This window comes from Cololabis saira, unplaced genomic scaffold (assembly GCF_033807715.1).
Source record: "Cololabis saira isolate AMF1-May2022 unplaced genomic scaffold, fColSai1.1 scf135, whole genome shotgun sequence".
In the NCBI taxonomy this organism is placed as follows: domain Eukaryota; kingdom Metazoa; phylum Chordata; class Actinopteri; order Beloniformes; family Belonidae; genus Cololabis; species Cololabis saira.
The window spans coordinates 22966-43785 of NW_026906299.1; the positions used below are offsets into that span (position 1 = coordinate 22966).

Genomic DNA, 20820 nt, shown 5'->3' on the forward strand with positions numbered 1-20820 from the left:
CACACACACACATGGCCACACAGACATGTACATACACACGCACGTATATGCACACATAGACGTATACACTGGCTTGTTCACCTGCATGCTTGCTCTGTAGTTTTTGGGGTTAGTTAGCGGTAGCTTAGCATAGACTGTGATCAGATCTCGAGGTTTTGGTCCATTGCTGCTCATGTTTTGGTCGGCTCCGTGTCGGTTTTGTGTTTCGTTTGTGGTTTTTGTTGCAGATTTCCAATACTTGATGTGTGCCTCCATGTGTTCTTGCTTCCTGGATTGGCAGTAGATGTCACCTCCCCCACCCCCCACCCCCACCCCAAAAAAAAAAAACTCACTGCGTTTGTATGTGTATATATATGTATGTGTATGCGTATGTATGCGTATATATATGAATATATACTAAATATAGTAATAATGCACATATATATGCCTTAGGTTTTACCGGCATGGTATCAACCATTAATATGTGTGCAGACAAGGTTAAAAAAATTAAAAAAAATAAATAAAAAATTGACAGCCCTAGTTAATGCATACAGTCAGGATGGCCGAGCGGTCTAAGGCGCTGCGTTCAGGTCGCAGTCTCCTCTGGAGACGTGGGTTCGAATCCCACTTCTGACAGTTGCCTTTTGGGGTGGTAGCCTAGTGGCTACAGAGGAGGGTCAACACTTTGCAAGGTCCTTAACCCTTATCGCTCCCCGGTCGCCGGGCCATTGCATGGGAGACCACTGCTCCTAGTTTGACTTGCAATGGGTTGAATGCAGAGAAATAATTTCCACATTGTGCACACACACACACATGGCCACACAGACATGTACATACACACGCACACATAGACGTATACACTGGCTTTTTCATCTGCATGCTTGCTCTGTAGTTTTTGGGGTTAGTTAGCGGTAGCTTAGCTTAGACTGTGATCGGATCTCGAGGTTTTGGTCGATTGCTGCTCATGTTTTGGTCGGCTCCGTGTCGGTTTTGTGTTTCGTTTGTGGTTTTTGTTGCAGATTTCCAATACTTGATGTGTGCCTCCATGTGTTCTTGCTTCCTGGATTGGCAGTAGATGTCACCTCCCCCACCCCCCACCCCCACCCCAAAAAAAAAAAAACTCACTGCGTTTGTATGTGTATATATATGTATGTGTATGCGTATGTATGCGTATATATATGTCTATATACTAAATATAGTAATAATGCACATATATATGCCTTAGGTTTTACCGGCATGGTATCAACCATTAATATGTGTGCAGACAAGGTTAAAAAAAAAAAAAAAAAAAAAAAAAAAATTGACAGCCCTAGTTAATGCATACAGTCAGGATGGCCGAGCGGTCTAAGGCGCTGCGTTCAGGTCGCAGTCTCCTCTGGAGGTGTGGGTTCGAATCCCACTTCTGACAGTTGCCTTTTGGGGTGGTAGCCTAGTGGCTACAGAGGAGGGTCAACACTTTGCAAGGTCCTTAACCCTTATCGCTCCCCGGTCGCCGGGCCATTGCATGGGAGACCACTGCTCCTAGTTTGACTTGCAATGGGTTGAATGCAGAGAAATAATTTCCACATTGTGCACACACACACACATGGCCACACAGACATGTACATACACACGCACGTATACGCACACATAGACGTATACACTGGCTTTTTCATCTGCATGCTTGCTCTGTAGTTTTTGGGGTTAGTTAGCGGTAGCTTAGCTTAGACTGTGATCGGATCTCGAGGTTTTGGTCGATTGCTGCTCATGTTTTGGTCGGCTCCGTGTCGGTTTTGTGTTTCGTTTGTGGTTTTTGTTGCAGATTTCCAATACTTGATGTGTGCCTCCATGTGTTCTTGCTTCCTGGATTGGCAGTAGATGTCACCTCCCCCACCCCCCACCCCCACCCCAAAAAAAAAAAAACTCACTGCGTTTGTATGTGTATATATATGTATGTGTATGCGTATGTATGCGTATATATATGTCTATATACTAAATATAGTAATAATGCACATATATATGCCTTAGGTTTTACCGGCATGGTATCAACCATTAATATGTGTGCAGACAAGGTTAAAAAAAAAAAAAAAAAAAAAAAAAAAATTGACAGCCCTAGTTAATGCATACAGTCAGGATGGCCGAGCGGTCTAAGGCGCTGCGTTCAGGTCGCAGTCTCCTCTGGAGGCGTGGGTTCGAATCCCACTTCTGACAGTTGCCTTTTGGGGTGGTAGCCTAGTGGCTACAGAGGAGGGTCAACACTTTGCAAGGTCCTTAACCCTTATCGCTCCCCGGTCGCCGGGCCATTGCATGGGAGACCACTGCTCCTAGTTTGACTTGCAATGGGTTGAATGCAGAGAAATAATTTCCACATTGTGCACACACACACACATGGCCACACAGACATGTACATACACACGCACGTATATGCACACATAGACGTATACACTGGCTTGTTCACCTGCATGCTTGCTCTGTAGTTTTTGGGGTTAGTTAGCGGTAGCTTAGCATAGACTGTGATCAGATCTCGAGGTTTTGGTCCATTGCTGCTCATGTTTTGGTCGGCTCCGTGTCGGTTTTGTGTTTCGTTTGTGGTTTTTGTTGCAGATTTCCAATACTTGATGTGTGCCTCCATGTGTTCTTGCTTCCTGGATTGGCAGTAGATGTCACCTCCCCCACCCCCCACCCCCACCCCAAAAAAAAAAAACTCACTGCGTTTGTATGTGTATATATATGTATGTGTATGCGTATGTATGCGTATATATATGAATATATACTAAATATAGTAATAATGCACATATATATGCCTTAGGTTTTACCGGCATGGTATCAACCATTAATATGTGTGCAGACAAGGTTAAAAAAATTAAAAAAAATAAATAAAAAATTGACAGCCCTAGTTAATGCATACAGTCAGGATGGCCGAGCGGTCTAAGGCGCTGCGTTCAGGTCGCAGTCTCCTCTGGAGACGTGGGTTCGAATCCCACTTCTGACAGTTGCCTTTTGGGGTGGTAGCCTAGTGGCTACAGAGGAGGGTCAACACTTTGCAAGGTCCTTAACCCTTATCGCTCCCCGGTCGCCGGGCCATTGCATGGGAGACCACTGCTCCTAGTTTGACTTGCAATGGGTTGAATGCAGAGAAATAATTTCCACATTGTGCACACACACACACATGGCCACACAGACATGTACATACACACGCACACATAGACGTATACACTGGCTTTTTCATCTGCATGCTTGCTCTGTAGTTTTTGGGGTTAGTTAGCGGTAGCTTAGCTTAGACTGTGATCGGATCTCGAGGTTTTGGTCGATTGCTGCTCATGTTTTGGTCGGCTCCGTGTCGGTTTTGTGTTTCGTTTGTGGTTTTTGTTGCAGATTTCCAATACTTGATGTGTGCCTCCATGTGTTCTTGCTTCCTGGATTGGCAGTAGATGTCACCTCCCCCACCCCCACCCCCCACCCCAAAAAAAAAAAAACTCACTGCGTTTGTATGTGTATATATATGTATGTGTATGCGTATGTATGCGTATATATATGTCTATATACTAAATATAGTAATAATGCACATATATATGCCTTAGGTTTTACCGGCATGGTATCAACCATTAATATGTGTGCAGACAAGGTTAAAAAAAAAAAAAAAAAAAAAAAAAAAAAATTGACAGCCCTAGTTAATGCATACAGTCAGGATGGCCGAGCGGTCTAAGGCGCTGCGTTCAGGTCGCAGTCTCCTCTGGAGGTGTGGGTTCGAATCCCACTTCTGACAGTTGCCTTTTGGGGTGGTAGCCTAGTGGCTACAGAGGAGGGTCAACACTTTGCAAGGTCCTTAACCCTTATCGCTCCCCGGTCGCCGGGCCATTGCATGGGAGACCACTGCTCCTAGTTTGACTTGCAATGGGTTGAATGCAGAGAAATAATTTCCACATTGTGCACACACACACACATGGCCACACAGACATGTACATACACACGCACGTATACGCACACATAGACGTATACACTGGCTTTTTCATCTGCATGCTTGCTCTGTAGTTTTTGGGGTTAGTTAGCGGTAGCTTAGCTTAGACTGTGATCGGATCTCGAGGTTTTGGTCGATTGCTGCTCATGTTTTGGTCGGCTCCGTGTCGGTTTTGTGTTTCGTTTGTGGTTTTTGTTGCAGATTTCCAATACTTGATGTGTGCCTCCATGTGTTCTTGCTTCCTGGATTGGCAGTAGATGTCACCTCCCCCACCCCCCACCCCCACCCCAAAAAAAAAAAAACTCACTGCGTTTGTATGTGTATATATATGTATGTGTATGCGTATGTATGCGTATATATATGTCTATATACTAAATATAGTAATAATGCACATATATATGCCTTAGGTTTTACCGGCATGGTATCAACCATTAATATGTGTGCAGACAAGGTTAAAAAAAAAAAAAAAAAAAAAAAAAAAAATTGACAGCCCTAGTTAATGCATACAGTCAGGATGGCCGAGCGGTCTAAGGCGCTGCGTTCAGGTCGCAGTCTCCTCTGGAGGCGTGGGTTCGAATCCCACTTCTGACAGTTGCCTTTTGGGGTGGTAGCCTAGTGGCTACAGAGGAGGGTCAACACTTTGCAAGGTCCTTAACCCTTATCGCTCCCCGGTCGCCGGGCCATTGCATGGGAGACCACTGCTCCTAGTTTGACTTGCAATGGGTTGAATGCAGAGAAATAATTTCCACATTGTGCACACACACACACATGGCCACACAGACATGTACATACACACGCACGTATACGCACACATAGACGTATACACTGGCTTTTTCATCTGCATGCTTGCTCTGTAGTTTTTGGGGTTAGTTAGCGGTAGCTTAGCTTAGACTGTGATCGGATCTCGAGGTTTTGGTCGATTGCTGCTCATGTTTTGGTCGGCTCCGTGTCGGTTTTGTGTTTCGTTTGTGGTTTTTGTTGCAGATTTCCAATACTTGATGTGTGCCTCCATGTGTTCTTGCTTCCTGGATTGGCAGTAGATGTCACCTCCCCCACCCCCCACCCCCACCCCAAAAAAAAAAAAACTCACTGCGTTTGTATGTGTATATATATGTATGTGTATGCGTATGTATGCGTATATATATGTCTATATACTAAATATAGTAATAATGCACATATATATGCCTTAGGTTTTACCGGCATGGTATCAACCATTAATATGTGTGCAGACAAGGTTAAAAAAAAAAAAAAAAAAAAAAAAAAAATTGACAGCCCTAGTTAATGCATACAGTCAGGATGGCCGAGCGGTCTAAGGCGCTGCGTTCAGGTCGCAGTCTCCTCTGGAGGCGTGGGTTCGAATCCCACTTCTGACAGTTGCCTTTTGGGGTGGTAGCCTAGTGGCTACAGAGGAGGGTCAACACTTTGCAAGGTCCTTAACCCTTATCGCTCCCCGGTCGCCGGGCCATTGCATGGGAGACCACTGCTCCTAGTTTGACTTGCAATGGGTTGAATGCAGAGAAATAATTTCCACATTGTGCACACACACAAACATAGCCACACAGACATGTACATACACACGCACGTATACGCACACATAGACGTATACACTGGCTTGTTCACCTGCATGCTTGCTCTGTAGTTTTTGGGGTTAGTTAGCGGTAGCTTAGCTTAGACTGTGATCGGATCTCGAGGTTTTGGTCGATTGCTGCTCATGTTTTGGTCGGCTCTGTGTCGGTTTTGTGTTTCGTTTGTGGTTTTTGTTGCAGATTTCCAATACTTGATGTGTGCCTCCATGTGTTCTTGCTTCCTGGATTGGCAGTAGATGTCACCTCCCCCACCCCCCACCCCCACCCCAAAAAAAAAAAAAACTCACTGCGTTTGTATGTGTATATATATGTATGTGTATGCGTATGTATGCGTATTCAATTCAATTCAATTCAATTTTATTTATATAGCGTCTAATACAACAGATGTTGTCTCTAGACGCTTTCCAGAGATCCAGAACATGAACATAAACATAAACATAAACATAAACATAAACATAAACATAAACCCCCGAGCAATTATTATATAAACAATGGCAGGTAAAAACTCCCTTAGTGGAAGAAAAGCCTTAAGCCAAACAGTGGCAAGGAAAAACTCCCCTTTAGGAGGGAAGAAACCTTGAGCAGGACCAGGCTCATAAGGGGGGACCCTCCTGCCGAAGGCCAGACTGGGGGGAGTCAGGGACGTCGACAGCACACAGCAGGCAGGTGGAAGCAGCAACGGGATGACCAGAGGTGGGGGGGGGGGGGGGCGTCAGCAGCACACAACAGTCATGTGGAAGCAGAAGCGGGATGACCAGAGGGGGGGGGGGGCATCAGCAGCACACAACAGTCATGTGGAAGCAGCAGCGGGATGACCAGAGGGGGGGGGGGGTGCAGGCAGGCGGAAGCAGCAACAGCAGACATCAGACAGACAACAGCGTATATATATGTATATATACTAAATATAGTAATAATGCACATATATATGCCTTAGGTTTTACCGGCATGGTATCAACCATTAATATGTGTGCAGACAAGGTTAAAAAAAAAAAAAAAAAAAAAAAAAAAATTGACAGCCCTAGTTAATGCATACAGTCAGGATGGCCGAGCGGTCTAAGGCGCTGCGTTCAGGTCGCAGTCTCCTCTGGAGGCGTGGGTTCGAATCCCACTTCTGACAGTTGCCTTTTGGGGTGGTAGCCTAGTGGCTACAGAGGAGGGTCAACACTTTGCAAGGTCCTTAACCCTTATCGCTCCCCGGTCGCCGGACCATTGCATGGGAGACCACTGCTCCTAGTTTGACTTGCAATGGGTTGAATGCAGAGAAATAATTTCCACATTGTGCACACACACACACATGGCCACACAGACATGTACATACACACGCACGTATACGCACACATAGACGTATACACTGGCTTGTTCACCTGCATGCTTGCTCTGTAGTTTTTGGGGTTAGTTAGCGGTAGCTTAGCTTAGACTGTGATCGGATCTCGAGGTTTTGGTCCATTGCTGCTCATGTTTTGGTCGGCTCCGTGTCGGTTTTGTGTTTCGTTTGTGGTTTTTGTTGCAGATTTCCAATACTTGATGTGTGCCTCCATGTGTTCTTGCTTCCTGGATTGGCAGTAGATGTCACCTCCCCCACCCCCCACCCCCACCCCAAAAAAAAAAAACTCACTGCGTTTGTATGTGTATATATATGTATGTGTATGCGTATGTATGCGTATATATATGAATATATACTAAATATAGTAATAATGCACATATATATGCCTTAGGTTTTACCGGCATGGTATCAACCATTAATATGTGTGCAGACAAGGTTAAAAAAAAAAAAAAAAAAAAAAAAAAAAAAAAAAAAAAAAAAAAAAAAAAAAAATTGACAGCCCTAGTTAATGCATACAGTCAGGATGGCCGAGCGGTCTAAGGCGCTGCGTTCAGGTCGCAGTCTCCTCTGGAGGCGTGGGTTCGAATCCCACTTCTGACAGTTGCCTTTTGGGGTGGTAGCCTAGTGGCTACAGAGGAGGGTCAACACTTTGCAAAGTCCTTAACCCTTATCGCTCCCCGGTCGCCGGGCCATTGCATGAGAGACCACTGCTCCTAGTTTGACTTGCAATGGGTTGAATGCAGAGAAATAATTTCCACATTGTGCACACACACACACATGGCCACACAGACATGTACATACACACGCACGTATACGCACACATAGACGTATACACTGGCTTGTTCACCTGCATGCTTGCTCTGTAGTTTTTGGGGTTAGTTAGCGGTAGCTTAGCTTAGACTGTGATCGGATCTCGAGGTTTTGGTCCATTGCTGCTCATGTTTTGGTCGGCTCCGTGTCGGTTTTGTGTTTCGTTTGTGGTTTTTGTTGCAGATTTCCAATACTTGATGTGTGCCTCCATGTGTTCTTGCTTCCTGGATTGGCAGTAGATGTCACCTCCCCCACCCCCCACCCCCACCCCAAAAAAAAAAAACTCACTGCGTTTGTATGTGTATATATATGTATGTGTATGCGTATGTATGCGTATATATATGAATATATACTAAATATAGTAATAATGCACATATATATGCCTTAGGTTTTACCGGCATGGTATCAACCATTAATATGTGTGCAGACAAGGTTAAAAAAAAAAATAAATAAATAAATAAATTGACAGCCCTCGTTAATGCATACAGTCAGGATGGCCGAGCGGTCTAAGGCGCTGCGTTCAGGTCGCAGTCTCCTCTGGAGGCATGGGTTTGAATCCCACTTCTGACAGTTGCCTTTTGGGGTGGTAGCCTAGTGGCTACAGAGGAGGGTCAACACTTTGCAAGGTCCTTAACCCTTATCGCTCCCCGGTCGCCGGGCCATTGCATGGGAGACCACTGCTCCTAGTTTGACTTGCAATGGGTTGAATGCAGAGAAATAATTTCCACATTGTGCACACACACACACATGGCCACACAGACATGTACATACACACGCACGTATATGCACACATAGACGTATACACTGGCTTGTTCACCTGCATGCTTGCTCTGTAGTTTTTGGGGTTAGTTAGCGGTAGCTTAGCTTAGACTGTGATCAGATCTCGAGGTTTTGGTCCATTGCTGCTCATGTTTTGGTCGGCTCCGTGTCGGTTTTGTGTTTCGTTTGTGGTTTTTGTTGCAGATTTCCAATACTTGATGTGTGCCTCCATGTGTTCTTGCTTCCTGGATTGGCAGTAGATGTCACCTCCCCCACCCCCCACCCCCACCCCAAAAAAAAAAAACTCACTGCGTTTGTATGTGTATATATATGTATGTGTATGCGTATGTATGCGTATATATATGAATATATACTAAATATAGTAATAATGCACATATATATGCCTTAGGTTTTACCGGCATGGTATCAACCATTAATATGTGTGCAGACAAGGTTAAAAAAAAAAATAAATAAATAAATAAATTGACAGCCCTCGTTAATGCATACAGTCAGGATGGCCGAGCGGTCTAAGGCGCTGCGTTCAGGTCGCAGTCTCCTCTGGAGGCATGGGTTTGAATCCCACTTCTGACAGTTGCCTTTTGGGGTGGTAGCCTAGTGGCTACAGAGGAGGGTCAACACTTTGCAAGGTCCTTAACCCTTATCGCTCCCCGGTCGCCGGGCCATTGCATGGGAGACCACTGCTCCTAGTTTGACTTGCAATGGGTTGAATGCAGAGAAATAATTTCCACATTGTGCACACACACACACATGGCCACACAGACATGTACATACACACGCACGTATATGCACACATAGACGTATACACTGGCTTGTTCACCTGCATGCTTGCTCTGTAGTTTTTGGGGTTAGTTAGCGGTAGCTTAGCTTAGACTGTGATCAGATCTCGAGGTTTTGGTCCATTGCTGCTCATGTTTTGGTCGGCTCCGTGTCGGTTTTGTGTTTCGTTTGTGGTTTTTGTTGCAGATTTCCAATACTTGATGTGTGCCTCCATGTGTTCTTGCTTCCTGGATTGGCAGTAGATGTCACCTCCCCCACCCCCCACCCCCACCCCAAAAAAAAAAAACTCACTGCGTTTGTATGTGTATATATATGTATGTGTATGCGTATGTATGCGTATATATATGAATATATACTAAATATAGTAATAATGCACATATATATGCCTTAGGTTTTACCGGCATGGTATCAACCATTAATATGTGTGCAGACAAGGTTAAAAAAATTAAAAAAAATAAATAAAAAATTGACAGCCCTAGTTAATGCATACAGTCAGGATGGCCGAGCGGTCTAAGGCGCTGCGTTCAGGTCGCAGTCTCCTCTGGAGACGTGGGTTCGAATCCCACTTCTGACAGTTGCCTTTTGGGGTGGTAGCCTAGTGGCTACAGAGGAGGGTCAACACTTTGCAAGGTCCTTAACCCTTATCGCTCCCCGGTCGCCGGGCCATTGCATGGGAGACCACTGCTCCTAGTTTGACTTGCAATGGGTTGAATGCAGAGAAATAATTTCCACATTGTGCACACACACACACATGGCCACACAGACATGTACATACACACGCACGTATACGCACACATAGACGTATACACTGGCTTTTTCATCTGCATGCTTGCTCTGTAGTTTTTGGGGTTAGTTAGCGGTAGCTTAGCTTAGACTGTGATCGGATCTCGAGGTTTTGGTCGATTGCTGCTCATGTTTTGGTCGGCTCCGTGTCGGTTTTGTGTTTCGTTTGTGGTTTTTGTTGCAGATTTCCAATACTTGATGTGTGCCTCCATGTGTTCTTGCTTCCTGGATTGGCAGTAGATGTCACCTCCCCCACCCCCCACCCCCACCCCAAAAAAAAAAAAACTCACTGCGTTTGTATGTGTATATATATGTATGTGTATGCGTATGTATGCGTATATATATGTCTATATACTAAATATAGTAATAATGCACATATATATGCCTTAGGTTTTACCGGCATGGTATCAACCATTAATATGTGTGCAGACAAGGTTAAAAAAAAAAAAAAAAAAAAAAAAAAAAATTGACAGCCCTAGTTAATGCATACAGTCAGGATGGCCGAGCGGTCTAAGGCGCTGCGTTCAGGTCGCAGTCTCCTCTGGAGGCGTGGGTTCGAATCCCACTTCTGACAGTTGCCTTTTGGGGTGGTAGCCTAGTGGCTACAGAGGAGGGTCAACACTTTGCAAGGTCCTTAACCCTTATCGCTCCCCGGTCGCCGGGCCATTGCATGGGAGACCACTGCTCCTAGTTTGACTTGCAATGGGTTGAATGCAGAGAAATAATTTCCACATTGTGCACACACACAAACATAGCCACACAGACATGTACATACACACGCACGTATACGCACACATAGACGTATACACTGGCTTGTTCACCTGCATGCTTGCTCTGTAGTTTTTGGGGTTAGTTAGCGGTAGCTTAGCTTAGACTGTGATCGGATCTCGAGGTTTTGGTCGATTGCTGCTCATGTTTTGGTCGGCTCCGTGTCGGTTTTGTGTTTCGTTTGTGGTTTTTGTTGCAGATTTCCAATACTTGATGTGTGCCTCCATGTGTTCTTGCTTCCTGGATTGGCAGTAGATGTCACCTCCCCCACCCCCCACCCCCACCCCAAAAAAAAAAAAACTCACTGCGTTTGTATGTGTATATATATGTATGTGTATGCGTATGTATGCGTATATATATGTATATATACTAAATATAGTAATAATGCACATATATATGCCTTAGGTTTTACCGGCATGGTATCAACCATTAATATGTGTGCAGACAAGGTTAAAAAAAAAAAAAAAAAAAAAAAAAAAATTGACAGCCCTAGTTAATGCATACAGTCAGGATGGCCGAGCGGTCTAAGGCGCTGCGTTCAGGTCGCAGTCTCCTCTGGAGGCGTGGGTTCGAATCCCACTTCTGACAGTTGCCTTTTGGGGTGGTAGCCTAGTGGCTACAGAGGAGGGTCAACACTTTGCAAGGTCCTTAACCCTTATCGCTCCCCGGTCGCCGGACCATTGCATGGGAGACCACTGCTCCTAGTTTGACTTGCAATGGGTTGAATGCAGAGAAATAATTTCCACATTGTGCACACACACACACATGGCCACACAGACATGTACATACACACGCACGTATACGCACACATAGACGTATACACTGGCTTGTTCACCTGCATGCTTGCTCTGTAGTTTTTGGGGTTAGTTAGCGGTAGCTTAGCTTAGACTGTGATCGGATCTCGAGGTTTTGGTCCATTGCTGCTCATGTTTTGGTCGGCTCCGTGTCGGTTTTGTGTTTCGTTTGTGGTTTTTGTTGCAGATTTCCAATACTTGATGTGTGCCTCCATGTGTTCTTGCTTCCTGGATTGGCAGTAGATGTCACCTCCCCCACCCCCCACCCCCACCCCAAAAAAAAAAAACTCACTGCGTTTGTATGTGTATATATATGTATGTGTATGCGTATGTATGCGTATATATATGAATATATACTAAATATAGTAATAATGCACATATATATGCCTTAGGTTTTACCGGCATGGTATCAACCATTAATATGTGTGCAGACAAGGTTAAAAAAAAAAAAAAAAAAAAAAAAAAAAATTGACAGCCCTAGTTAATACATACAGTCAGGATGGCAGAGCGGTCTAAGGCGCTGCGTTCAGGTCGCAGTCTCCTCTGGAGGCGTGGGTTCGAATCCCACTTCTGACAGTTGCCTTTTGGGGTGGTAGCCTAGTGGCTACAGAGGAGGGTCAACACTTTGCAAGGTCCTTAACCCTTATCGCTCCCCGGTCGCCGGGCCATTGCATGGGAGACCACTGCTCCTAGTTTGACTTGCAATGGGTTGAATGCAGAGAAATAATTTCCACATTGTGCACACACACACACATGGCCACACAGACATGTACATACACACGCACGTATACGCACACATAGACGTATACACTGGCTTGTTCACCTGCATGCTTGCTCTGTAGTTTTTGGGGTTAGTTAGCGGTAGCTTAGCTTAGACTGTGATCGGATCTCGAGGTTTTGGTCCATTGCTGCTCATGTTTTGGTCGGCTCCGTGTCGGTTTTGTGTTTCGTTTGTGGTTTTTGTTGCAGATTTCCAATACTTGATGTGTGCCTCCATGTGTTCTTGCTTCCTGGATTGGCAGTAGATGTCACCTCCCCCACCCCCCACCCCCACCCCAAAAAAAAAAAACTCACTGCGTTTGTATGTGTATATATATGTATGTGTATGCGTATGTATGCGTATATATATGAATATATACTAAATATAGTAATAATGCACATATATATGCCTTAGGTTTTACCGGCATGGTATCAACCATTAATATGTGTGCAGACAAGGTTAAAAAAAAAAAAAAAAAAAAAAAAAAAAAATTGACAGCCCTAGTTAATGCATACAGTCAGGATGGCCGAGCGGTCTAAGGCGCTGCGTTCAGGTCGCAGTCTCCTCTGGAGGCGTGGGTTCGAATCCCACTTCTGACAGTTGCCTTTTGGGGTGGTAGCCTAGTGGCTACAGAGGAGGGTCAACACTTTGCAAGGTCCTTAACCCTTATCGCTCCCCGGTCGCCGGGCCATTGCATGGGAGACCACTGCTCCTAGTTTGACTTGCAATGGGTTGAATGCAGAGAAATAATTTCCACATTGTGCACACACACACACATGGCCACACAGACATGTATACGCACACATAGACGTATACACTGGCTTTTTCATCTGCATGCTTGCTCTGTAGTTTTTGGGGTTAGTTAGCGGTAGCTTAGCTTAGACTGTGATCGGATCTCGAGGTTTTGGTCGATTGCTGCTCATGTTTTGGTCGGCTCTGTGTCGGTTTTGTGTTTCGTTTGTGGTTTTTGTTGCAGATTTCCAATACTTGATGTGTGCCTCCATGTGTTCTTGCTTCCTGGATTGGCAGTAGATGTCACCTCCCCCACCCCCCACCCCCACCCCAAAAAAAAAAAAACTCACTGCGTTTGTATGTGTATATATATGTATGTGTATGCGTATGTATGCGTATATATATGTCTATATACTAAATATAGTAATAATGCACATATATATGCCTTAGGTTTTACCGGCATGGTATCAACCATTAATATGTGTGCAGACAAGGTTAAAAAAAAAAAAAAAAAAAAAAAAAAAATTGACAGCCCTAGTTAATGCATACAGTCAGGATGGCCGAGCGGTCTAAGGCGCTGCGTTCAGGTCGCAGTCTCCTCTGGAGGCGTGGGTTCGAATCCCACTTCTGACAGTTGCCTTTTGGGGTGGTAGCCTAGTGGCTACAGAGGAGGGTCAACACTTTGCAAGGTCCTTAACCCTTATCGCTCCCCGGTCGCCGGGCCATTGCATGGGAGACCACTGCTCCTAGTTTGACTTGCAATGGGTTGAATGCAGAGAAATAATTTCCACATTGTGCACACACACAAACATAGCCACACAGACATGTACATACACACGCACGTATACGCACACATAGACGTATACACTGGCTTGTTCACCTGCATGCTTGCTCTGTAGTTTTTGGGGTTAGTTAGCGGTAGCTTAGCTTAGACTGTGATCGGATCTCGAGGTTTTGGTCGATTGCTGCTCATGTTTTGGTCGGCTCCGTGTCGGTTTTGTGTTTCGTTTGTGGTTTTTGTTGCAGATTTCCAATACTTGATGTGTGCCTCCATGTGTTCTTGCTTCCTGGATTGGCAGTAGATGTCACCTCCCCCACCCCCCACCCCCACCCCAAAAAAAAAAAAACTCACTGCGTTTGTATGTGTATATATATGTATGTGTATGCGTATGTATGCGTATATATATGTATATATACTAAATATAGTAATAATGCACATATATATGCCTTAGGTTTTACCGGCATGGTATCAACCATTAATATGTGTGCAGACAAGGTTAAAAAAAAAAAAAAAAAAAAAAAAAAAATTGACAGCCCTAGTTAATGCATACAGTCAGGATGGCCGAGCGGTCTAAGGCGCTGCGTTCAGGTCGCAGTCTCCTCTGGAGGCGTGGGTTCGAATCCCACTTCTGACAGTTGCCTTTTGGGGTGGTAGCCTAGTGGCTACAGAGGAGGGTCAACACTTTGCAAGGTCCTTAACCCTTATCGCTCCCCGGTCGCCGGACCATTGCATGGGAGACCACTGCTCCTAGTTTGACTTGCAATGGGTTGAATGCAGAGAAATAATTTCCACATTGTGCACACACACACACATGGCCACACAGACATGTACATACACACGCACGTATACGCACACATAGACGTATACACTGGCTTGTTCACCTGCATGCTTGCTCTGTAGTTTTTGGGGTTAGTTAGCGGTAGCTTAGCTTAGACTGTGATCGGATCTCGAGGTTTTGGTCCATTGCTGCTCATGTTTTGGTCGGCTCCGTGTCGGTTTTGTGTTTCGTTTGTGGTTTTTGTTGCAGATTTCCAATACTTGATGTGTGCCTCCATGTGTTCTTGCTTCCTGGATTGGCAGTAGATGTCACCTCCCCCACCCCCCACCCCCACCCCAAAAAAAAAAAACTCACTGCGTTTGTATGTGTATATATATGTATGTGTATGCGTATGTATGCGTATATATATGAATATATACTAAATATAGTAATAATGCACATATATATGCCTTAGGTTTTACCGGCATGGTATCAACCATTAATATGTGTGCAGACAAGGTTAAAAAAAAAAAAAAAAAAAAAAAAAAAAATTGACAGCCCTAGTTAATGCATACAGTCAGGATGGCAGAGCGGTCTAAGGCGCTGCGTTCAGGTCGCAGTCTCCTCTGGAGGCGTGGGTTCGAATCCCACTTCTGACAGTTGCCTTTTGGGGTGGTAGCCTAGTGGCTACAGAGGAGGGTCAACACTTTGCAAGGTCCTTAACCCTTATCGCTCCCCGGTCGCCGGGCCATTGCATGGGAGACCACTGCTCCTAGTTTGACTTGCAATGGGTTGAATGCAGAGAAATAATTTCCACATTGTGCACACACACACACATGGCCACACAGACATGTACATACACACGCACGTATACGCACACATAGACGTATACACTGGCTTGTTCACCTGCATGCTTGCTCTGTAGTTTTTGGGGTTAGTTAGCGGTAGCTTAGCTTAGACTGTGATCGGATCTCGAGGTTTTGGTCCATTGCTGCTCATGTTTTGGTCGGCTCCGTGTCGGTTTTGTGTTTCGTTTGTGGTTTTTGTTGCAGATTTCCAATACTTGATGTGTGCCTCCATGTGTTCTTGCTTCCTGGATTGGCAGTAGATGTCACCTCCCCCACCCCCCACCCCCACCCCAAAAAAAAAAAACTCACTGCGTTTGTATGTGTATATATATGTATGTGTATGCGTATGTATGCGTATATATATGAATATATACTAAATATAGTAATAATGCACATATATATGCCTTAGGTTTTACCGGCATGGTATCAACCATTAATATGTGTGCAGACAAGGTTAAAAAAAAAAAAAAAAAAAAAAAAAAAAAAAATTGACAGCCCTAGTTAATGCATACAGTCAGGATGGCCGAGCGGTCTAAGGCGCTGCGTTCAGGTCGCAGTCTCCTCTGGAGGCGTGGGTTCGAATCCCACTTCTGACAGTTGCCTTTTGGGGTGGTAGCCTAGTGGCTACAGAGGAGGGTCAACACTTTGCAAGGTCCTTAACCCTTATCGCTCCCCGGTCGCCGGGCCATTGCATGGGAGACCACTGCTCCTAGTTTGACTTGCAATGGGTTGAATGCAGAGAAATAATTTCCACATTGTGCACACACACACACAAGGCCACACAGACATGTATACGCACACATAGACGTATACACTGGCTTTTTCATCTGCATGCTTGCTCTGTAGTTTTTGGGGTTAGTTAGCGGTAGCTTAGCTTAGACTGTGATCGGATCTCGAGGTTTTGGTCGATTGCTGCTCATGTTTTGGTCGGCTCTGTGTCGGTTTTGTGTTTCGTTTGTGGTTTTTGTTGCAGATTTCCAATACTTGATGTGTGCCTCCATGTGTTCTTGCTTCCTGGATTGGCAGTAGATGTCACCTCCCCCACCCCCCACCCCCACCCCAAAAAAAAAAAACTCACTGCGTTTGTATGTGTATATATATGTATGTGTATGCGTATGTATGCGTATATATATGTATATATACTAAATATAGTAATAATGCACATATATATGCCTTAGGTTTTACCGGCATGGTATCAACCATTAATATGTGTGCAGACAAGGTTAAAAAAAAAAAAAAAAAAAAAAAAAAAAAAAAAAAAAAAAAAAAATTGACAGCCCTAGTTAATGCATACAGTCAGGATGGCCGAGCGGTCTAAGGCGCTGCGTTCAGGTCGCAGTCTCCTCTGGAGGCGTGGGTTCGAATCCCACTTCTGACAGTCGCCTTTTGGGGTGGTAGCCTAGTGGCTACAGAGGAGGGTCAACACTTTGCAAGGTCCTTAACCCTTATCGCTCCCCGGTCGCCGGGCCATTGCATGGGAGACCACTGCTCCTAGTTTGACTTGCAATGGGTTGAATGCAGAGAAATAATTTCCACATTGTGCACACACACAAACATAGCCACACAGACATGTACATACACACGCACGTATACGCACACATAGACGTATACACTGGCTTGTTCACCTGCATGCTTGCTCTGTAGTTTTTGGGGTTAGTTAGCGGTAGCTTAGCTTAGACTGTGATCGGATCTCGAGGTTTTGGTCGATTGCTGCTCATGTTTTGGTCGGCTCTGTGTCGGTTTTGTGTTTCGTTTGTGGTTTTTGTTGCAGATTTCCAATACTTGATGTGTGCCTCCATGTGTTCTTGCTTCCTGGATTGGCAGTAGATGTCACCTCCCCCACCCCCCACCCCCACCCCAAAAAAAAAAAAACTCACTGCGTTTGTATGTGTATATATATGTATGTGTATGCGTATGTATGCGTATATATATGTATATATACTAAATATAGTAATAATGCACATATATATGCCTTAGGTTTTACCGGCATGGTATCAACCATTAATATGTGTGCAGACATGGTTAAAAAAAAAAAAAAAAAAAAATTGACAGCCCTAGTTAATGCATACAGTCAGGATGGCCGAGCGGTCTAAGGTGCTGCGTTCAGGTCGCAGTCTCCTCTGGAGGCGTGGGTTCGAATCCCACTTCTGACAGTTGCCTTTTGGGGTGGTAGCCTAGTGGCTACAGAGGAGGGTCAACACTTTGCAAGGTCCTTAACCCTTATCGCTCCCCGGTCGCCGGGCCATTGCATGGGAGACCACTGCTCCTAGTTTGACTTGCAATGGGTTGAATGCAGAGAAATAATTTCCACATTGTGCACACACACAAACATAGCCACACAGACATGTACATACACACGCACGTATACGCACACATAGACGTATACACTGGCTTTTTCATCTGCATGCTTGCTCTGTAGTTTTTGGGGTTAGTTAGCGGTAGCTTAGCTTAGACTGTGATCGGATCTCGAGGTTTTGGTCGATTGCTGCTCATGTTTTGGTCGGCTCCGTGTCGGTTTTGTGTTTCGTTTGTGGTTTTTGTTGCAGATTTCCAATACTTGATGTGTGCCTCCATGTGTTCTTGCTTCCTGGATTGGCAGTAGATGTCACCTACCCCACCCCCCACCCCCACCCCAAAAAAAAAAAAACTCACTGCGTTTGTATGTGTATATATATGTATGTGTATGCGTATGTATGCGTATATATATGTATATATACTAAATATAGTAATAATGCACATATATATGCCTTAGGTTTTACCGGCATGGTATCAACCATTAATATGTGTGCAGACAAGGTTAAAAAAAAAAAAAAAAAAAATTGACAGCCCTAGTTAATGCATACAGTCAGGATGGCCGAGCGGTCTAAGGCGCTGCGTTCAGGTCGCAGTCTCCTCTGGAGGCGTGGGTTCGAATCCAACTTCTGACAGTTGCCTTTTGGGGTGGTAGCCTAGTGGCTACAGAGGAGGGTCAACACTTTGCAAGGTCCTTAACCCTTATCGCTCCCCGGTCGCCGGGCCATTGCATGGGAGACCACTGCTCCTAGTTTGACTTGCAATGGGTTGAATGCAGAGAAATAATTTCCACATTGTGCACACACACAAACATAGCCACACAGACATGTACATACACACGCACGTATACGCACACATAGACGTATACACTGGCTTTTTCATCTGCATGCTTGCTCTGTAGTTTTTGGGGTTAGTTAGCGGTAGCTTAGCTTAGACTGTGATCGGATCTCGAGGTTTTGGTCGATTGCTGCTCATGTTTTGGTCGGCTCCGTGTCGGTTTTGTGTTTCGTTTGTGGTTTTTGTTGCAGATTTCCAATACTTGATGTGTGCCTCCATGTGTTCTTGCTTCCTGGATTGGCAGTAGATGTCACCTCCCCCACCCCCCACCCCCACCCCAAAAAAAAAAAAACTCACTGCGTTTGTATGTGTATATATATATGTATGTGTATGCGTATGTATGCGTATATATATGTATATATACTAAATATAGTAATAATGCACATATATATGCCTTAGGTTTTACCGGCATGGTATCAACAATTAATATGTGTGCAGACAAGGTTAAAAAAAAAAAAAAAAAAAAAAAAAAAAAAAATTGACAGCCCTAGTTAATGCATACAGTCAGGATGGCCGAGCGGTCTAAGGCGCTGCGTTCAGGTAGCAGTCTCCTCTGGAGGCGTGGGTTCGAATCCCACTTCTGACAGTCGCCTTTTGGGGTGGTAGCCTAGTGGCTACAGAGGAGGGTCAACACTTTGCAAGGTCCTTAACCCTTATCGCTCCCCGGTCGCCGGGCCATTGCATGGGAGACCACTGCTCCTAGTTTGACTTGCAATGGGTTGAATGCAGAGAAATAATTTCCACATTGTGCACACACACAAACATAGCCACACAGACATGTACATACACACGCACGTATACGCACACATAGACGTATACACTGGCTTGTTCACCTGCATGCTTGCTCTGTAGTTTTTGGGGTTAGTTAGCGGTAGCTTAGCTTAGACTGTGATCGGATCTCGAGGTTTTGGTCCATTGCTGCTCATGTTTTGGTCGGCTCCGTGTCGGTTTTGTGTTTCGTTTGTGGTTCTTGTTGCAGATTTCCAATACTTGATGTGTGCCTCCATGTGTTCTTGCTTCCTGGATTGGCAGTAGATGTCACCTCCCCCACCCCCCACCCCCACCCCAAAAAAAAAAAAAAACTCACTGCGTTTGTATGTGTATATATATGTATGTGTATGCGTATGTATGCGTATATATATGTATATATACTAAATATAGTAATAATGCACATATATATGCCTTAGGTTTTACCGGCATGGTATCAACCATTAATATGTGTGCAGACATGGTTAAAAAAAAAAAAAAAAAAAATTGACAGCCCTAGTTAATGCATACAGTCAGGATGGCCGAGCGGTCTAAGGCGCTGCGTTCAGGTCGCAGTCTCCTCTGGAGGCGTGGGTTCGAATCCCACTTCTGACAGTTGCCTTTTGGGGTGGTAGCCTAGTGGCTACAGAGGAGGGTCAACACTTTGCAAGGTCCTTAACCCTTATCGCTCCCCGGTCGCCGGGCCATTGCATGGGAGACCACTGCTCCTAGTTTGACTTGCAATGGGTTGAATGCAGAGAAATAATTTCCACATTGTGCACACACACACACATGGCCACACAGACATGTATACGCACACATAGACGTATACACTGGCTTTTTCATCTGCATGCTTGCTCTGTAGTTTTTGGGGTTAGTTAGCGGTAGCTTAGCTTAGACTGTGATCGGATCTCGAGGTTTTGGTCAATTGCTGCTCATGTTTTGGTCGGCTCTGTGTCGGTTTTGTGTTTCGTTTGTGGTTTTTGTTGCAGATTTCCAATACTTGATGTGTGCCTCCATGTGTTCTTGCTTCCTGGATTGGCAGTAGATGTCACCTCCCCCACCCCCCACCCCCACCCCAAAAAAAAAAAAACTCACTGCGTTTGTATGTGTATATATATGTATGTGTATGCGTATGTATGCGTATATATATGTATATATACTAAATATAGTAATAATGCACATATATATGCCTTAGGTTTTACCGGCATGGTATCAACCATTAATATGTGTGCAGACAAGGTTGAAAAAAAAAAAAAAAAAAAAATTGACAGCCCTAGTTAATGCATACAGTCAGGATGGCCGAGCGGTCTAAGGCGCTGCGTTCAGGTCGCAGTCTCCTCTGGAGGCGTGGGTTCGAATCCCACTTCTGACAGTCGCCTTTTGGGGTGGTAGCCTAGTGGCTACAGAGGAGGGTCAACACTTTGCAAGGTCCTTAACCCTTATCGCTCCCCGGTCGCCGGGCCATTGCATGGGAGACCACTGCTCCTAGTTTGACTTGCAATGGGTTGAATGCAGAGAAATAATT

At 44.8% G+C, this 20820-nt stretch overlaps 26 non-coding genes across 26 annotated transcripts; all 26 read left to right on the plus strand.

Annotated features, from left to right (window-relative positions):
- Positions 1–532: 532 nt before the first annotated feature.
- trnal-cag (transfer RNA leucine (anticodon CAG)) lies at positions 533–615 on the plus strand. Its single transcript has one exon. It is a non-coding gene; the product is annotated as a tRNA-Leu (tRNA).
- Positions 616–1304: 689 nt separating this feature from the next.
- On the plus strand, positions 1305–1387 carry trnal-cag (transfer RNA leucine (anticodon CAG)). Its single transcript has one exon. It is a non-coding gene; the product is annotated as a tRNA-Leu (tRNA).
- A 699-nt stretch (positions 1388–2086) lies between these two features.
- Positions 2087–2169, plus strand: trnal-cag (transfer RNA leucine (anticodon CAG)). Its single transcript has one exon. It is a non-coding gene; the product is annotated as a tRNA-Leu (tRNA).
- Positions 2170–2867: 698 nt separating this feature from the next.
- trnal-cag (transfer RNA leucine (anticodon CAG)) lies at positions 2868–2950 on the plus strand. Its single transcript has one exon. It is a non-coding gene; the product is annotated as a tRNA-Leu (tRNA).
- A 691-nt stretch (positions 2951–3641) lies between these two features.
- Positions 3642–3724, plus strand: trnal-cag (transfer RNA leucine (anticodon CAG)). Its single transcript has one exon. It is a non-coding gene; the product is annotated as a tRNA-Leu (tRNA).
- A 700-nt stretch (positions 3725–4424) lies between these two features.
- trnal-cag (transfer RNA leucine (anticodon CAG)) lies at positions 4425–4507 on the plus strand. The gene has a single exon. It is a non-coding gene; the product is annotated as a tRNA-Leu (tRNA).
- Positions 4508–5206: 699 nt separating this feature from the next.
- trnal-cag (transfer RNA leucine (anticodon CAG)) lies at positions 5207–5289 on the plus strand. Its single transcript has one exon. It is a non-coding gene; the product is annotated as a tRNA-Leu (tRNA).
- Positions 5290–6536: 1247 nt separating this feature from the next.
- Positions 6537–6619, plus strand: trnal-cag (transfer RNA leucine (anticodon CAG)). Its single transcript has one exon. It is a non-coding gene; the product is annotated as a tRNA-Leu (tRNA).
- Positions 6620–7343: 724 nt separating this feature from the next.
- On the plus strand, positions 7344–7426 carry trnal-cag (transfer RNA leucine (anticodon CAG)). Its single transcript has one exon. It is a non-coding gene; the product is annotated as a tRNA-Leu (tRNA).
- A 697-nt stretch (positions 7427–8123) lies between these two features.
- trnal-cag (transfer RNA leucine (anticodon CAG)) lies at positions 8124–8206 on the plus strand. Its single transcript has one exon. It is a non-coding gene; the product is annotated as a tRNA-Leu (tRNA).
- A 697-nt stretch (positions 8207–8903) lies between these two features.
- trnal-cag (transfer RNA leucine (anticodon CAG)) lies at positions 8904–8986 on the plus strand. Its single transcript has one exon. It is a non-coding gene; the product is annotated as a tRNA-Leu (tRNA).
- Positions 8987–9684: 698 nt separating this feature from the next.
- trnal-cag (transfer RNA leucine (anticodon CAG)) lies at positions 9685–9767 on the plus strand. The gene has a single exon. It is a non-coding gene; the product is annotated as a tRNA-Leu (tRNA).
- A 700-nt stretch (positions 9768–10467) lies between these two features.
- On the plus strand, positions 10468–10550 carry trnal-cag (transfer RNA leucine (anticodon CAG)). Its single transcript has one exon. It is a non-coding gene; the product is annotated as a tRNA-Leu (tRNA).
- Positions 10551–11249: 699 nt separating this feature from the next.
- On the plus strand, positions 11250–11332 carry trnal-cag (transfer RNA leucine (anticodon CAG)). The gene has a single exon. It is a non-coding gene; the product is annotated as a tRNA-Leu (tRNA).
- A 699-nt stretch (positions 11333–12031) lies between these two features.
- Positions 12032–12114, plus strand: trnal-cag (transfer RNA leucine (anticodon CAG)). The gene has a single exon. It is a non-coding gene; the product is annotated as a tRNA-Leu (tRNA).
- A 700-nt stretch (positions 12115–12814) lies between these two features.
- On the plus strand, positions 12815–12897 carry trnal-cag (transfer RNA leucine (anticodon CAG)). The gene has a single exon. It is a non-coding gene; the product is annotated as a tRNA-Leu (tRNA).
- A 683-nt stretch (positions 12898–13580) lies between these two features.
- trnal-cag (transfer RNA leucine (anticodon CAG)) lies at positions 13581–13663 on the plus strand. The gene has a single exon. It is a non-coding gene; the product is annotated as a tRNA-Leu (tRNA).
- A 699-nt stretch (positions 13664–14362) lies between these two features.
- On the plus strand, positions 14363–14445 carry trnal-cag (transfer RNA leucine (anticodon CAG)). Its single transcript has one exon. It is a non-coding gene; the product is annotated as a tRNA-Leu (tRNA).
- A 699-nt stretch (positions 14446–15144) lies between these two features.
- Positions 15145–15227, plus strand: trnal-cag (transfer RNA leucine (anticodon CAG)). The gene has a single exon. It is a non-coding gene; the product is annotated as a tRNA-Leu (tRNA).
- Positions 15228–15929: 702 nt separating this feature from the next.
- trnal-cag (transfer RNA leucine (anticodon CAG)) lies at positions 15930–16012 on the plus strand. The gene has a single exon. It is a non-coding gene; the product is annotated as a tRNA-Leu (tRNA).
- Positions 16013–16711: 699 nt separating this feature from the next.
- Positions 16712–16794, plus strand: trnal-cag (transfer RNA leucine (anticodon CAG)). Its single transcript has one exon. It is a non-coding gene; the product is annotated as a tRNA-Leu (tRNA).
- A 692-nt stretch (positions 16795–17486) lies between these two features.
- trnal-cag (transfer RNA leucine (anticodon CAG)) lies at positions 17487–17569 on the plus strand. The gene has a single exon. It is a non-coding gene; the product is annotated as a tRNA-Leu (tRNA).
- Positions 17570–18260: 691 nt separating this feature from the next.
- On the plus strand, positions 18261–18343 carry trnal-cag (transfer RNA leucine (anticodon CAG)). Its single transcript has one exon. It is a non-coding gene; the product is annotated as a tRNA-Leu (tRNA).
- A 705-nt stretch (positions 18344–19048) lies between these two features.
- Positions 19049–19131, plus strand: trnal-cag (transfer RNA leucine (anticodon CAG)). Its single transcript has one exon. It is a non-coding gene; the product is annotated as a tRNA-Leu (tRNA).
- A 693-nt stretch (positions 19132–19824) lies between these two features.
- Positions 19825–19907, plus strand: trnal-cag (transfer RNA leucine (anticodon CAG)). Its single transcript has one exon. It is a non-coding gene; the product is annotated as a tRNA-Leu (tRNA).
- Positions 19908–20584: 677 nt separating this feature from the next.
- On the plus strand, positions 20585–20667 carry trnal-cag (transfer RNA leucine (anticodon CAG)). The gene has a single exon. It is a non-coding gene; the product is annotated as a tRNA-Leu (tRNA).
- Positions 20668–20820: the final 153 nt, after the last annotated feature.